Source organism: Cyprinus carpio, chromosome B14 (assembly GCF_018340385.1).
Source record: "Cyprinus carpio isolate SPL01 chromosome B14, ASM1834038v1, whole genome shotgun sequence".
Lineage (NCBI taxonomy): Eukaryota > Metazoa > Chordata > Actinopteri > Cypriniformes > Cyprinidae > Cyprinus > Cyprinus carpio.
In genome coordinates this window covers 11,915,015-11,931,633 of record NC_056610.1, presented here as the reverse complement: position 1 = coordinate 11,931,633, position 16,619 = coordinate 11,915,015, and the positions used below count along the sequence as shown (strand labels likewise).

At 35.3% G+C, this 16,619-nt stretch overlaps 1 long non-coding RNA gene across 1 annotated transcript in view; it reads right to left on the bottom strand.

Annotated features, from left to right (window-relative positions):
• Nucleotides 1–882: 882 nt before the first annotated feature.
• The window catches only part of LOC122139620, a 33,463-nt gene continuing 17,726 nt past the window's right edge, over nt 883–16,619 (bottom strand). Inside the window, exons 3-6 of the long non-coding RNA XR_006156425.1 lie at nt 16,379–16,517; nt 14,795–14,998; nt 5,238–5,285; nt 883–2,282 (exon numbers count right to left, since the gene is read on the bottom strand). This is a non-coding gene — a long non-coding RNA (uncharacterized LOC122139620). The remainder of the gene's footprint in view (nt 2,283–5,237; nt 5,286–14,794; nt 14,999–16,378; nt 16,518–16,619) is intronic.

The window sequence follows — 16,619 nt, the reverse complement described above, 5'->3', positions numbered from 1 at the left end:
CAAGAGAAACTCGAAATGTTCTGTGAAGACTGTTGAGTGATCGCTAGAAATAATGGACTTTTGGCTCGAAAGTCCAGAGATATATTTTCCTTAAAGTATAGAGCATTTCCTCCTTTCAAAACAGATGAGTTAATGTTATGTGTGTATTTTAGAGCTATTCAATTTGGATCTCTACCTCTGGATTCGAGATACACTTTAGGGTCACAACACAGTGCTGTCATTCCTGTTATGCTGTACATTCACATGCCCTAGCTTTATTTATTAGTTTAAACTCATATTAGTTAGTTTTATTTTAAATTAATTTACTAATTTGGTTTGAGCAAACATTAACATGAAAAAATGGCCTTTTATTTGGAAATTGTCAAAGTGTTTCTTAATTTTGTAACCTTAATAATTTCTCTAATCAGATTGAGGTTTTCTTGGTAATTTTGTTTTAATTAATTAAAGGTTTTTTTTTTTGTTTTGTTTTTTTTCCTGTTACCTCAATATCACTTCCAATTTTCCAAGCCACTTCCAGGAGATGACATCATCATTGGTGCAAACTTAGAACAAACACAAGCAACTATTAGCAATGCATGTGGTCAGTGTGGTCTAATTATGATTTTTCTAAAAAAATAAAATAAAAATATAAATAAATTTAAACCATTAATAAAAATGGGACTTGTGATTTAAAATGCAATTTAAAAAAAGTTACAGGTCTGGCCTTTTTGATTATATATTAATATGACTATATAGTAAAAAAACACAAATAAATACATAAATAAAAAATTAAAATAAATAAATACAATAATATTAAACATAATACAGTTTTAGAAACAATATTCAACAACAATAATAATTTACAGAACAGTACAACTATGATATTACAATATTTATGGCCATTTTAATTTGTTCATTTTCAAATGTTAAACTTTTTATTTTAGCAGAAAATTTCGGGGAGCAATTAAAGCTTTGTTGACAGCTGAAATGCTTCTCAAGAGACTTGATTGCTTCATATGATTCATAAGATTTAATTTAAGCTTTTATTTACATTGATCAGCAAACACAAACAGAAGCTCAACCAAATGATAATGATTCTTAGGGAAGCCCAAATGTGCTGCCTAACACACAAGAATGTACCTCATTGGTTCTCACACTTCAAGCAAGCATGCTTGAACTTCTATTTGCCACAACTGTGTGCACTGATTAATGTTTATATGTGAATAAAAGCCTAAATTAAATTTGTTCATCATATAAAGTAATCAGAAAATTTGGACTAAACCACTAAATTCATATGGATTAGTTTTACAATCTTTTTAAGAAATTTCTGAAGCATCAAAAAGTGATAGTCTGTCAGTGGAGGGACAGAAATCTCTCATATTTCATTAAAAATGTCTTCATTTGCGTTCAGAAGTTGAACGAATGTCTTACAGGTTTGGAATGACATGAGGGTAAGTAAATGACAGAATTTTCATTTTTGGGTGAACTGTCCCTTTAAATTATAACCGCAACCTCAAACGTAACAGGAATGACCTTGCAACAGTCCTGGAAAGAGTCTTGTCAACTAAGCATGGGAAGTAAAGCCCATAGGTGACCAATCACAAGTTATACACACAACCTCACTTACTGTACTCCACCAGCTCATCTCATTGCTTTGTTTGTGCCTTTTCTTGCAGAGAAAAAAAAAATTAAAACAAAATTTCTGCACCAGCACACTAATAGCAACCCACACACATACTGCAGTCCTCTCCCTCACTGCCTTCATCTCTCAGATCCCCTTGCTTGCTTCATCTCCAAGTCCCTCCATCCAAACCCCCAATGCACTCAGCATCTGCTTGCAGGATGAATAAATCAGTGCTTCTTCCCGGCTGCGGTCCCCTGACTGACAGAGGCCCGTCTTAATTGTAGCTGAAAGCCGACTTTCTCTGTGCTAATTAGCAGAATGCGCTGCTAAATGATTTAAAAACTCGGGGCTTATACGAGCCCTGCCGATCATCACTTATTCACATGGAGCGCGGCACTTTGTGAGAACATGGCGCCCGAGGTAAATTAATTTACTCCAATTAGCAGGCCCTGTCAGCGTGCATCACTGTCTCATACTAGACATGCCTCTGAAAAAATAATGCACTTGTTTTGTCCTCTGCTTTGGTTACATCTGGTGTGCAGTGGAGGGGAATCGGGTGAAGCAACCGCAGGAAAACAGACAGCCCTCGTCTCGGACGACTAAATACCTCCATGCTGCTGTCCGAGATGAAGCGGAACAGGAAGTGGTCACTCTAGAGGTGGGACATTCAACCACATGCCTGAGGAAAACAGAAAAATGTGCAATTTTGCTACCTGTAGAAATGGGCAGGGATGATGTGGAATTTTACTACCTGTAGTGTTGGGTTTTACTACCTGTAGAAATGGCAAAGTTAGTTCAGTGTTCACAGGATGGGCTTTTGCATAGATGGGGTGCAACAGAACTGAAAACAGGGTGCCAAGATGCAATTCGAAAAACCTGAACAGCTTTTTAAAATGACATAACATGTAAAAGCTAAAAAAATATATATATAGGAGGAGAGGAAAATTAACAAACATACAGAGCTACAGCAACTAGCACCCTGCATCTATTTTTATTATTTTTCTGATTATGATTGTACTGTGGTTGGGCACATATACGTGTACAACTTACATTTGTGGTAACAGTATTGTTTGTAATTTTGTTTGTTAAATATTTGTTTATAACTTACACTATTATTAACATATTGGCTGTTTATTAGTGCTTATAAAAGCATATCTTCTGGATGACCATATTCTACATCCAAAATCCTACATATATTAATAAGCAGCTAATTAGGAGTTTATTGAGGCAAAAGTCATAATTAATGGTTGGTTAATAGTGAGAATTAGACCTTAAAATAAAGTGTGACCACATTTTCATATATAATAATTCTAAACAATTCTCAAGTTTATATACAAAAATACAAAATAAAAAATTATATCATATATAATGTGTTCCTTTATAATATTAATAATAATATTTATAATAAAATACAAAATAATTTTTTTTTATCTTTTTTTTTGTGTTCCTTTATAATAGGGGGAGGGGGGTCATGGCTTCAACCAAAAGTATTAAGCAGTACAACCAATAATTAAAAATGTTTTGAGCATCAAATCGGCAAAGTAGAATTATTTCTGAAGGATCATGTGACACTGAAGACTGGTGTAATAACTTGTATCACAGGAATAAATTAAATTTTTTATTACATTAAATTTTTATATTGTATAAATATTACTATTATAATACTGTTTTTACTGTATTTTTCTTCCTTGGTGAGTATAAGCATCTTCTTGCAAAAACAGGTAAATCTAAAACAAAAAAATTGACCGTAAACTTGAACGGTAGTGTACACCCTACATAAGACGAGTAGTTTGGAAAAAGGATGGATATATATTGAATTTTTTTAATATATTAACTGGAATTCTATAAGGCAGGGAAATATTCAAAATATTGTATCTGTGTAAAGGAAATAGAGTATAAATAAAATGTAATAATAATTGCATTGAATTGGAAGACTTAAAACAAGTAAGCATGATGTAACAAAAAAAAAAAAAGTAAAAAATAGCACAGATGAAACATAAGTCCTGTGTGATTGTCCCCTTTTGCAACAGTTGTTCTGCCAACAGTTGTAGAGTAACAAAAAGTATTGCCACACAGAAGTTTTACTAACTTATTGCTGTTATTACATAAAATACTCAAAAGGCAACAAAAAAACTTTCCCTAACCATTTATCATGAGGAAAAGAATAAGATTTGTTCCTTTTTTTTCTTTTCTTTTTGCCTGGCAGCATACAACCCTTATATCTCAGTTACAGTCTAGTCTCAAGAGACCATAATGCTGCTCACTTCCTGTACCTATTTTAATTTCTGCAAATGTATTGCGGAGGGCAAACTCCTCTTTCTTACACAGGGATTTGACATGTCACTGACAGCTGAAGCAGCAGAGATTAATCTAGAATGAGCAGACTGTTGAAAGCTGCCTTTGCCTGCTAATGATCGAACCGACTACAGGTAAGGAGAAAGAGATGGAAAACACTACAAGGGCTCATCTTTCTCTCGTCCTCCACTACTACTGAAAGAAAGATGATGTTCTGATCCATCTTCTGCTCTTAAGAGAGAAGCCAGCGCGCAATGCAGAGGCTAGAGCCAAAAAAGCGCTTCATCCGGCAGGATTCAGACAAATGCAACGACACGGGACAGGTTTGCTTGGAATGCTTTCCAGATGATGTCAGATTTGAGCACAGGCAAACGAATGAATCCAGCCCAGACGTTTTAGAGTTATTTACGATTTCGCTACAATGAATCTTGCGAGTGGTGATTCTTTACGCGGCCCCAGGGATCTCAAAGCATTGTGGGAAGCCCACGTTATATATTCCAACCTTGTTTTACGTGAAAATTATGTTTCAACAAATGTGGCGCCTGATTATGGCCCTACCCATGATGTGAGGACCTAGTTGGATAGGCACAGTGTGTCTCATATTCTTTTTCTACAGTAAAGTACATAAGTAAGTAAAAGAACAGGTAATTCACTTTTAAATTAGGCTGATATTTCACACTCCACTAGCTTCCTGATCCTGCTGCTAGGTGCGGATGGTGTGAATAAAACTGACGTTGATAATATGTTCTCTTTAAATAGGTGTGACTGCATATTTAAGTCTGTATGGTTTATTATAAAATAATTTTTTGAAAATTTTTAAGTACGATTTACAACAAAACACTATTTCAAATTTTCTACTTTAAAGTTCTGTTTAATTCAATGTGTTACTTGCTACTTTATGTAATGTTTTGTGAAATTTACTTGCGGTTTCTAAATTAAAATTGTTTCGATGCCAAATATTAATATCAGATATTAATAATAGATTAATTTCCAATAGATAAAATAGCACTAATAATTAAAATTAAAAAGAGTTTCAGGGGGGAAAGGGTCAAAAAAAAAAAAAAACAGAAACAAAAACATTTAAACATAGTCATACAGCAACTGTATATGTAACATAATACAAAACAGTTCAAAATCTACTATAACACCAAACAAAAGTCCCAAATATTTTTTTCTTTTAAAACATTTTCAGCTTGAATCAAATGAATATTTATCAAATGAGTTGGTGTATTTATATACTTGCAACTAAAAACTTAAGTTGACTGAAACACTATTATGGGTTCTTTAATGTTATTTATGCTTAAAATAATATTTGAACACATAAAAAAGGGTTCCAAACCTTCTCATTGTTGTAATTTCTTCTTGCTCTTTCCGGGAATATGTTTGCCTGGAGAAACAAATGATAATTGAGTTATTTGTGCATAAATGCAAATATATCGTGACAAACACCTTCAAATAAATTCATAAATGGGTAAAACTTTACAATAAAATTTAATTTGATAACATTAACTAGTTAACATGAACAACAATAATAGCATTTATTAATGTTACTGTTATGTTAAAAAATTACTAATACATTATTAAAATTTAAAGTTGTATCTGTGAACATGAACATTTTTATTAACTAACATTAACAAAGATGAATACATTATTATTTTTAAAGTTGTATCTGTGAACATGAACATTTTTATTAACTAACATTAACAAAGATTAATCTAATATATTTTTATTAACTAACATTAACAAAGATTAATACATTATTATTCCAATAAATGTACTAATATAAGTCCTATCAATATGCAGTAAAAATCATGATGTAGAAAAAACATTCTGTTTAGTAGAGTAATTTGTGGAGCAGTCTTGAAGAGAACATCATGTATCTTATAAACAACAAATTATTGGTTACGGTCCTTTCATTAACAACAATTTAGAAAGTGCAACAATCTGGTACCACTATACTCTAACCTTTGCTCAAAATGACAATGTCCTACATGCAAAATCATCTTGTGCTGATGCATCTTCCAGAGTAATGGTGGCTGACTCTCAGCTTTGATGATCATCTGAGCATAGCTTGCTTCTGGCCAGATGATCTCTGAGAAAATAAGGATCCAAACATCTGCATTAGCATTTGGCAACTGTGGAGTTGCTGTTTTGTAACCATGATCCTCTGGCCCAGGTGTCTTTGTTGTTAAGCAGTTTTGGCTTTATTCTGAGGGCTACACCTTTCGCATTCTCTCATCTTCGACATATTTGCAGATTTAGGGGTCTTTCGAGGAGCTGGTTGGATGTGGTAAGCAGTATGAGTGTCAGTCTGAGGGCTCGTTGAAATAGTGATGGAGAAAGAGATATGACACACTGACAGAGGAGGACTCATGTATTAGTTAAGGGTAGGAAAACTGACTTATGACCTCCAAAACTTAAATTATACGAATCCAAAAGACATAAAACATTAGGAGGCACAGTCCAGTCCACAGCCCAGATTCTTTGTTCTAATGCCACCCAAACTGAGTTGGCTAGACAGACTTTATTTCAAATTTACAGTAGCAAGTCTAAAAGGGTTGTGCAAAATTTAGAATTTAAAAATGATTTTCAATTTCTAATTGCAGTTTGAATTGATAAGTCACACCCAATAGAAAGTTGAATTGGAATTTTAAATGCAAGAACAGTAAGAGGAATTTATTACATTGTAATTCAACACTACTGTTTGTCAACACTTTAAATTTTCCAACAAGGTTACCAAAAATAAATAATAATAATAATAATTTGGAATAATTATTATTTATTCCCTTATATGTATATATAGGTCACATTCAGGGCATATTATAAGCATTTTGAGAAATTAAGTGTTTTTGATTGAAATGTTGCACCATAATACATCTTGTTTTTAAATAAAATTATATAAATGATTTTTAATTTTATGAATACAGTTAATTAATTAAATAAATGCAGCCTTGGTATATGAAACTTCCTTTGAACAATTTTTGAATGGTAGTGCATGTACTCATTTATGAAGTCCATTTTTACCTCAAAGTATGAAAACAAAAACTGAAAAAATCAGTCAGACAAACTATAAGATATAAAAAATCCTAATTGTAAGAAATAAAAACAAAATTGTGAAATATTAAGTTATAATGATTATGAAAGAACATTTAATTTCCCAGAATGCTCTAATTTACTGCAAATGTTGATGATTTTGGCATTTCAACCATTATTAATATCATGTGACCCTGGACCACAAAACTAGTCGTAAGGGTCAATTAATTTTTTGAGATTTATACATCATCTGAAAGATGAATAAATACATTTCTATTGATGTGTGATTTGTTATGATAGGACAATATTTGAAAATCTGAAAAATTCTAAATATTGAGAAAATCCCCTTTTAAGTTATTCAAATGTTCTTAGCAATGCAGATTGCTAATCAAAAATGAAGTTTGAATATATTTACAGCAAGGAATATCTTCTTAATGATTTTTGGCATAAAAGAAAAATCTAAAATTTTGACCCATACAATGTATTGTTAGTTAATGCTACAAATATACCACACACATATAATGTTTCTGAAAATGACGTCTGATGCATTCTGAAAACTCAAATTTAAATTACAATTCTGCATGTTAAGTTCAAACTGTGCATCCAATTCAGCATCTCAACTGAAATGTAGAATGCATTCTCAACTGAATTCTGAATGCGGCAAAACTCTGATGTGTCCAGCATAACCATCACTCACAGCCTGCATCAAAGCTGCCCTCGTTGCAGTGGTTTCAAGAGCTGTCCAAGGTGCTGAAAAAGCCACTTCCTTTTACCTGCGAGGCCCACTGACTCCATGTCAGACCGTCACAGCACTGCAGAACTTTGAGCTGCCTCTTTTACACTCAGTCTTCGTCTCCTCCATCCTGAGCAGAGGACGAGGCTGAGCAGAGGGAGTCGCGGAAGACTCCGGGGTGTCTTTGTTTAGATTAATGACTTTTGAAAATGCAGCAGTCTCACGGATTCATGGCCAGTGCCCCACGTTGAGCTCTTAAGGGGCTGCTGCAGGAAGAGGCAGACTGACAGTTGGGCTGTCAGCATCATTATCTGGCTTGAGTCCTGCCATTAAGGTGGCAAAGAGCTGAAGGGTGTCACCCTCCGGAGCAGAGATTTAGCCTAAAGCTCTCATCTGTGCAGACAGCAGGCGAAGAGGACCCTCCCAGGTGAGAGTGCCGAGGTGAACCCTGTTTCATTACCTTTCTGCACTAGTACATCGACCTGTTAGTAACCTTAGCGTGACAGGGAAAGAGACTCTGTTAATGCCTCTCAGCTCTTTTGTCTCTGTCTGGCAGGTGAATATGGGAACGTAGCGACAGTCTGTTCACAAGTGTCCAAACACACTCTTAAATCACGATTTCTAGCTGTATAAAGGGAAACTTTTCATGGCAACAGGCAAACAGCTATTAACTGAAGAGAATGTCTCTGTGTCTCCCTTATAACATGCATTATAAAAACATCGAAAATGGGGAATCAGCCTTTAGTCACCATTTCCATGCTGTCTCTTAATTAATTATTTATTTCAAATAGCACATATCTTTCAATATTTGATCACTTTACGCTGGCAATTTAATTTGTTTACTCCTTACTTCGTTTTGTATTTTACTATTACTTTACACAACCGTTCAAAAGTTTGGAGTCAGTAAGATAAGAAATTGAAGGTTTTTTTTTTTTTTAAATAAATTTAAAAAGAAATTATAAAATTATTTTTATAATGTTACAAAATATTTCCATTTCAAATAAATAGTTATTTGAACCTTTCCATTGTATCATGCTTCAAAAAAAATATTAAGCAGCCTAACTAATTTGATCATTGATAAAAATAAATGTTTCTTGAGCAGCAAATCAAAGCATTTCAGCAAGATTTCTGAAGGATCATGACACTGAAAATCTAGTTTTGTCATCACAGGAATAAATTACATTTTAAAATATATCACAATAGATAGAGATGATATTTTAATATAGACAATATTTCAAACTATTACGTTTTTTTTTTTTTTTTTTTTTTTTTTTTTTTTGATAAAATAAATGAGGCCTTTGTCAGCACAAACAACACAAAATACACAAATAGTTACATAAAAATTTCTGAGTATATAAAAAGCTGCAACTTTGAGAATTAAATTCACTGTGAAATATTAAATATTGTGAGCTATGAAGCTAACATTTATTTTTTACTCTTAGGTTGAAATGGACATATACTTCAAGTGGCATTGTAACATATGAAGTCAGTGAGACAATCGAAACTGTAAACTATAAAATCAAATGATTAAATATTATGTAGCAATTACTAGAAATAAATTATGTTTTATTATTATTATTGTTATTATATATATATATATAATACATTGTAAACATAATGTGAGGACCACAATGGAAATATGCCAATGGCTTTTTTGTGTATTTCATCCTCAACAGTGTTGAAACATTGTAAGCCTACTATGGTCATAAGTTCCTTGTTAATGTGACATGTCAACTTGAAAAGATCATGCTCTTCAACAAATAAGCAAGCTAAAATGCAGTGCATTTTGTATCTTTCAATCAGTATCAAGGATGGACAACTCTGCTCCTCTCACAGATTCCAACCTCAAACCGTAAACTATGTGAACTGTGGTTTGTTGTTTTCTATATCAGTCAGACACTCTCTTATTCTGGGTGGTTCTTGGCTAGAACAAGATGCAATATGGATTAGAAGTATGTATGGATTAGTCTTTATTCACTTTTTTGTATTTTGTTTTAAATTTTGTCAAATAAAACAAACAAAAATCATACTGCATCTGTAAAAGAAAGAAAGAGACAGTGCAGTGGCCTAGCAGTTATTGCACAGTGACCTAATGAGAGAATGAATTCATTTTGGGGCATTTCCAGACCCAGTTCCCACTCCTAAGCATAATTTCATCTGTTGATTAAAAAGAGGAAGTGATATGAAGGGTTTAGGTTGTGGAGAAAACTACTTTCCAATCCCACTGACAATCACAAACTCATCCCTGCTTGAATTAAACAACGCTCAAATGTATCAATGTTTTTAACTGGACAATTAAAATGAGTTCAGATAACCCACAAGAGCAGCCAAACCATAATTTGAGGCCATTCTCGTAAATGATCTTTCCAACTCGCACAGTCCTCTTGTCAGAGAAAAGCAGTGCTGATGTTTGCCACATGTCACAACCGTGTTGAAAATCAACACATTGTCATACACTCCATAAACAAGTCATTTCTGATTAATCATCTCCCTGTAATACACGAACACATTTATGGTAAGACTTTAAACGGTTCGGCTCAGCTCTACAGCCCAAAGCAGTTTGAGGTGGTTGGTAGTGGGAGTCACAGCTATGTAAATCAGTGGCTCTGTGGTTTATTTTCTTTGGCGAGACCTCAGGGAGGAACGTTGTATCCGAGCGGTCTCAATGAAGGCCTCTGTGAAAACCTACTCACCAGGAGTGGTCAGAATTAAGTGAAGAAAACGACACAAGCCAGTTAGCTTTTCCACAGCCACATATGGCAGCTGTTCAGATGCGTGACCGCCGCCACCGCCGCCGCTGCTCAGGAACGACTGATCCAGAGCAGCTGGGCCACACTGTTTAGATTAATAAGCTCAACGTGGAAGACATTAAGAACTAAGCGCTGACCATGCCAGCTCCGGAGAGGACCGTAATGGCTTCAATATTACTGAGGCATGTATGAAAGAAACCTTACATTAATTCATTTAAACGGCCATTTACATCCTGTGGAGAGGGAGGCGGGTGCAAGTGCAGGCCACGAGAGGGATCTAGTCTCGCTGTCATTGTAATAGGGTCACTTTGACGCATTTGGCCAGGTCCAGTTTCTCTGATAACAGTCGCAGGATGAATGCATGGAGCGGACTGTGCCTGGAAAACTTAAACAATGATCAAAAGTGACATAAGTGTGAGCAGCACAAACTAAAGGGTATTTTTCATAAAACCACATCTTCTGAATATTCAGTAGCACCTGCTTTTCCTTGCACAGAAGACCTTTAGAAGCCAAAAATCTGGCTGTGTGAGACGCCAACGAGAAAGCAGTGGCGAAAGTAGCAGGTTGCAAGACTAAACTCTGAAATTTACTTTGTAGCCGCCCCCCAAAACCACGCAAGATCCTCATTGTGTCGCAGTAGGCTTTGAACCATTCTCTTGAAGGCGTCCCTTGCGTAACTGTCAAGATGTCCTTCAGCAGCGATCAATGGGGCACCCAGGCATAAATGGAAGGCAGTTTCTGAGTTTTGCGATGATATGAATTCTCCTCAACGTCCCATCTATCAAGATAAAACAAATGCTGCTCATTACTGGGAAAAAATACACCAGCGTTCCAGCAAGGGCAATTTTGCCTCCCCAAAAACGTGTGGGAGTTTTTAATATTGTGGAGTGGAGCGTGTGTCACCCAGGGACCCACTTCAGCTCTTCATCAATCTGCCGTTCCCCCCCCATCCTTCTTCTTCCCACCCCCACGGACCTCGCCGGAGATCTACAGACGAATCTGTGCCTTATCGTTTTAGAACAATGCTCCTTACTGCTCACCAGAGAAATGTCCTATTTGATTTCAGGAGAAGTAAATGATCTTTCATCTGCAGTATAAAATTGGAAAGTTTTAGTGCCAATTGACTACTCTTGAATAAAGAGAAAAAGAACATCTCAGATTTTAAAAAAGACTACGATTTTGGGAGTTTGATTGATGTTTCCATCAAAACAAAACCCACCGTTTTCATTTTAGATGCGCAGTGTGTTACTGTATTTTTCAAAAGTAGCACAAAATGCAAAGTGGGTAACCAAAAAATTAGCATGTGAGAGCATGAAATTGGATAATTTCACCTCTTATACTACCCTAGACAGTCAAAACAGTAAATTAACCACCACTGAAACAAAAAAAAGTGTCCTTGGAGTATTTTCATTGTATGCAAATGTTCTTTCTGTTTTGATATTTTCATTAACTTTGCTTTCTCCGAATCTGAGCATAGTTTAGCAAAACCCAGTTTGTCACAGACTAAAACGGGTTTTCAAGAGGGGTGCTAGAGAGGCTGTGTAAAAGTTCAGAAAAAAGTTATATATAAATTACATTTATATGTATATAGTGATATATATATATATATATTTTTTTTTTTTTTTTTATTATTATTATTATATTATATACACAATAATATGATATAATAATATTTTATTGTATAAAAACAAATAAAACAGATACAATTTACTGAATTTACATTATTGCTGTTCATTTAGTTTTCAAACACTGGTCAGATATCATGAAAAATAATAAAATAATGAACAGAAAATAATTTAAAAAATTATTAGTAAATTATTATTTTAGTGCATAAAAATAAAAGTGTCACCAATTGTACACATTTATAAGAATCTGCATTTTTTAACAGTATAAAAAGTATTTTATACTATCAATTTTGGAGTCTGTGATGTCATCAAAAAGTTTGAAAATCCCTCGTCTTAGAAACCTGATTTCAGTCATTACTCAAAAAGTGCTAGTTACTGCATTTCACAGAGTACTTGAACTCAATTTGATTAATTCAAACACATTCTCTTAACCACCACAATCCCTTATTATTTTGCTCAGACAGTTTGCTTATTACATGTATCTGCAGTTGAAGTCTAGGTACACTGATTTAGCTTAGTCCGGAACTATGCCTCTCTCCCCTGGGGTTTTGGGATCTAAGCCATCTGGTTAGCGTTCTCACAGTCCATTTCCCCGTGCTGCGCTCTCCACAACACTGGCTGAGAGGAACTAATGTGAAAGTGAGGGAGAACCATTGAGCACAAAAGCTCATTATACATCTACACCAGGCTGAGTGGCTTTCGCTGGGTCACACACCAAGCAAAAAAAAGATGCACGTAGGTTTTATTTAACAACCAGAGGAAGGGATTGTTTCCCGATGACAAGACTTGGCCTTGACCCTGCGCCTTTCTCTTCGGCTCGTCATAAGTTTCCTATCACAATGCGGTGGAAAATATCCCAGGAAAGAAAGGGATTAGAAAGCCTTACAAAAAAAAAATCATTTCCATCTGGACAAAGAGAGGTGGGGGCGGTGGGAGGGAGGCATTGGGAGGGGTGGGGGATTTCTTCCCAAAAAAACATCTGGAGAAGCAATCTGGTGTAAATAAGGAGACAGCAACTCACTGCCCACCCAATAAATAACACACTGGGAAGGAGCTAGTTCACAATCTGGGCTTCCCCGGAACATGACACTGAATTAGACTCAGCCAGCAAGTAAGGAAAGCTGGAAACGGGGTGGATGCAAGTGCGCAAAAAACATTTGCTTGCATGCATGTGTCTGATTTGCCCCATCCTGGTTTCGTCTTTTGGCTGCACGACAGTCACTGGCAGGTAATGCACATTCTCCTGTCATCCACATGGAAAAGTATCCCGCCTTCTTGGGTGACTGCGTTTGCCAATGCTCTCGAGCAGAGGTAGGTGCAGAGATATGGTGCTGGAGAGAACACAGCTCCAGTCTGCCCCCATGGGACTTTCAGCACCTCTCTCAACTAGAAATATTTGTTTTCTCTGCTCAGATAGTGGTTTGGGTAAACAGCATATTGCCTGCTCAAGTTGGCACAGACATGGTTTGTTAATTACATTTTCCATGCCAGACAAACATTCAAAGTAAGGCGCACATTTTGTGTACGATTTGTGAACAAAAACAAATATTTTTGTATCACAACAGCCGTTTTTAATCATTTATTACTGCTAAATGTTAAAATACTTCCTAGTGTCCTAGTTTAATATGCAAGACGATGATAAGTAAGCCATCTGTAGGTTGTTTTACCTGAAAAGTATTTGTAGTGCTGTCAAAATGTTAGCTTTCTGAACAGCACGACTAAGCAACACTGGCTCAACCAATGGTGTCGGCTGGGGGCGTGGCTATTTGTTCATCCAAACAATGGTAGATTTAGTTTAGAAAGCCTGTGGAAATTCAGCTTTACATTGTTCATTTTAACATATTAAAATTATTTAGATATATATAAATGTGCACTTCTTTTTTAAATTTAGGGGGCAGAATGATATTTTAATGTTTTTGAAAACCTGCATTTATTTAATGAAAAATACAGTAAAACAGTAATATTATGAAATATTCAAAATAACTTTTTTGTACGTTAATATATTTTAAAATGTAATCATTCTAATATGCTGATTTGCTGTTCAAGAAACATTTCTTATGATCAATGCTGAAAAAATTGAGCTGCTTAATATTTTAGTGTAACTGTGATACTTTTTCTTCAGAATTATTTGATTAATAGAAAGTTCAAGAGGTTAAATGACAACTTATGGACTCAACAAACATGGGACACTTTATTCCTTCACTGTCAATTCTGAAATGTTTTTTGACTCAAGATTATATGGCCTATAGTTATAGTTATAGCTATAATTAAAGTTGACTCAAGATTATATGGCATATAGTTTTTTTGTTGTTTTGTTTTGTTTTTTAATGCCGCATTTTCTTTTTTTGGGGGGGGGTATTGATTATAATTGTAATGTAAAATAAAAAAACTCAAAGAAAACATTGAAAAAATAAAAAAATTTCAAAAGAACAGCATTTATTTGAAACTAATTTTTTATAACAATGCAAAAGTCTTTAGTGTCACTTTTGGTCAATGTAATGCATCATCGCTGAATAAAAGTATTATTTTTTATTTTAAAAAATCTTGCTGACCCGGAACTTTTAAACGATAGTATATATTTACATATATTAGCAAATGAAACAATCACAGTACAGAATGAAAAAAGAAAAAAAAAATCACAATACAGTATGGACTAAACTGCACAAAAAGACATACCAAAGAGACAACAACAAATATTTAAATTCATGCCGCTCCTGTTTAAACTCACATAAAAGTAAACTTCCAGTATACCTACCGGCTGAAAGCTGCAGCAGCCACAGCGTGTGTTGATTTCTTGCAGAAGAAGAGGACTGCCTCATGCACACTGACTCCCAGTGCCCAACGGTGGCAGTGACAGAGGCAGATGGCACAGGCCCGGGTCTAAGGAGAGGAACACAGGGTGCCAGGGCTGCTCGGGACACCCATGAGAGCCTCTCAAGGAGCAGTACGCCACTTACATCTATCAGGGCAGGGGTGTTAATGAGAACGACGGAAAGAGGAACACAAGGGAGGGAGGAAAAGAAGGACGCATTGATAAAAATGACAAAAGAACAGATGCAGGTGAACAGGTAGAGGGAGAGTAGGAGGAGTTGAATGACATTAATGGTAGTTGTGAGAAAGTACAGGGGTGGAGAACGTCAGGTGTACAATGGAGGAAAAATTTCCAGACTTGGAACTGAAATCAATGTGTTGTTTTTTTAAGTTTAGAAATACTCAGAGCTGGTTTCACCACAGGAGATCATGCTTATATATCCCATCATTCTTTGCTCCTGCAGCTAGATGTGTGTTTTTGTGCGAGCGGCCCAGCAGAACATCACACATGCATTATGGGATGCTGAGGGGGTGGGTGCAGGAAGGGGACAAGGGTCATGAATATTTTATAGAACATGAGAGGGACCAAACTGGGGTCGTCAGGAGATCATCAGCTGAGCCCATCAATATTACATGACACTTCCACATTTATTGTTCATGGAAGAGGGAATGTCTTGGGAGGGGGTTTCATCCATGTATTCTTTTCGGATGAATCAGAGGAAGTCAAGGGAGGAAAGTTTTATGGGAGGATAAACTTTTTGCTTGTGGATTTTTACACATACATGACTGACATTTAGCAGAAAAGCTCTGCTAGATATAAGAATACAACTTTTTAATTCTCAAAGCTGAAACTGCAGCATGTTGATGCTATAACGGGATGTCTTGGGAAGCTTTTGCCACCTGCTGATCACAGTTTCCGTTTCACTAAAACACACCAGATGTATTTCCCCTATTAATCTTGATTATGCAATACAAAATCTAGCAAGTTTTTACTTCGATGCTTTACATGGGAATTTCACCAAATATCAAATTAGCGTATCTATCTATCTATCTATCTATCTATCCATCCATCCATCTATCTATCTACAGTATATAAATCAATACATAAAACTACATCAAAAAGTTGAATTAAAATATTAGATTATTAATATTATAGAATTGTTATAATAAAAACATTTTAAATAACAGATGGAAATTATGGAAAGTAATTAATAATGAATAAACATATTTTAATTTAATTACAAGACATTTTATAAAATTTATTCACCAGTTGTTCTCCAAATTCTTGTGAACAATCCAGAGTTTCGATACTTTTATAAGCCTGCTTGAAATCAATAATTGAGCAGTGAAGTATAGCATGCTGTTAGATTTTCAGGTGAGGGGAAGAATGAATATTTATAATTCTGAAGTCCTGTAGCGTTCAGGTAGTACACCGTGGTAATGAGAGGACACACCGAGCGGAGCTCAAATAAAATAATCAAGCTGTACAAGAACATAAAAAAGAAACATCTGAAGGCACTTTACTCACCGAGTATATCCTGTGTTTTATTTGCTGTTGTTCACATCTCTGGTTTTAGGTCAGGACATTGCGGTTTTCATCAAGAGGTTAAATTTCTCAGGCTGTGGAGGTCTATGACGGACTCCTGTGAATTGATGCATCTCACCTGCTGTATGAGCGATATTGTGGTTTATTTGAGTGAGCTTAAAACGAGAGCACAGAGTCAGTGTGTTACCTTAAAATCTCTCTTTATTTGTAGTGTGTAGCTTTA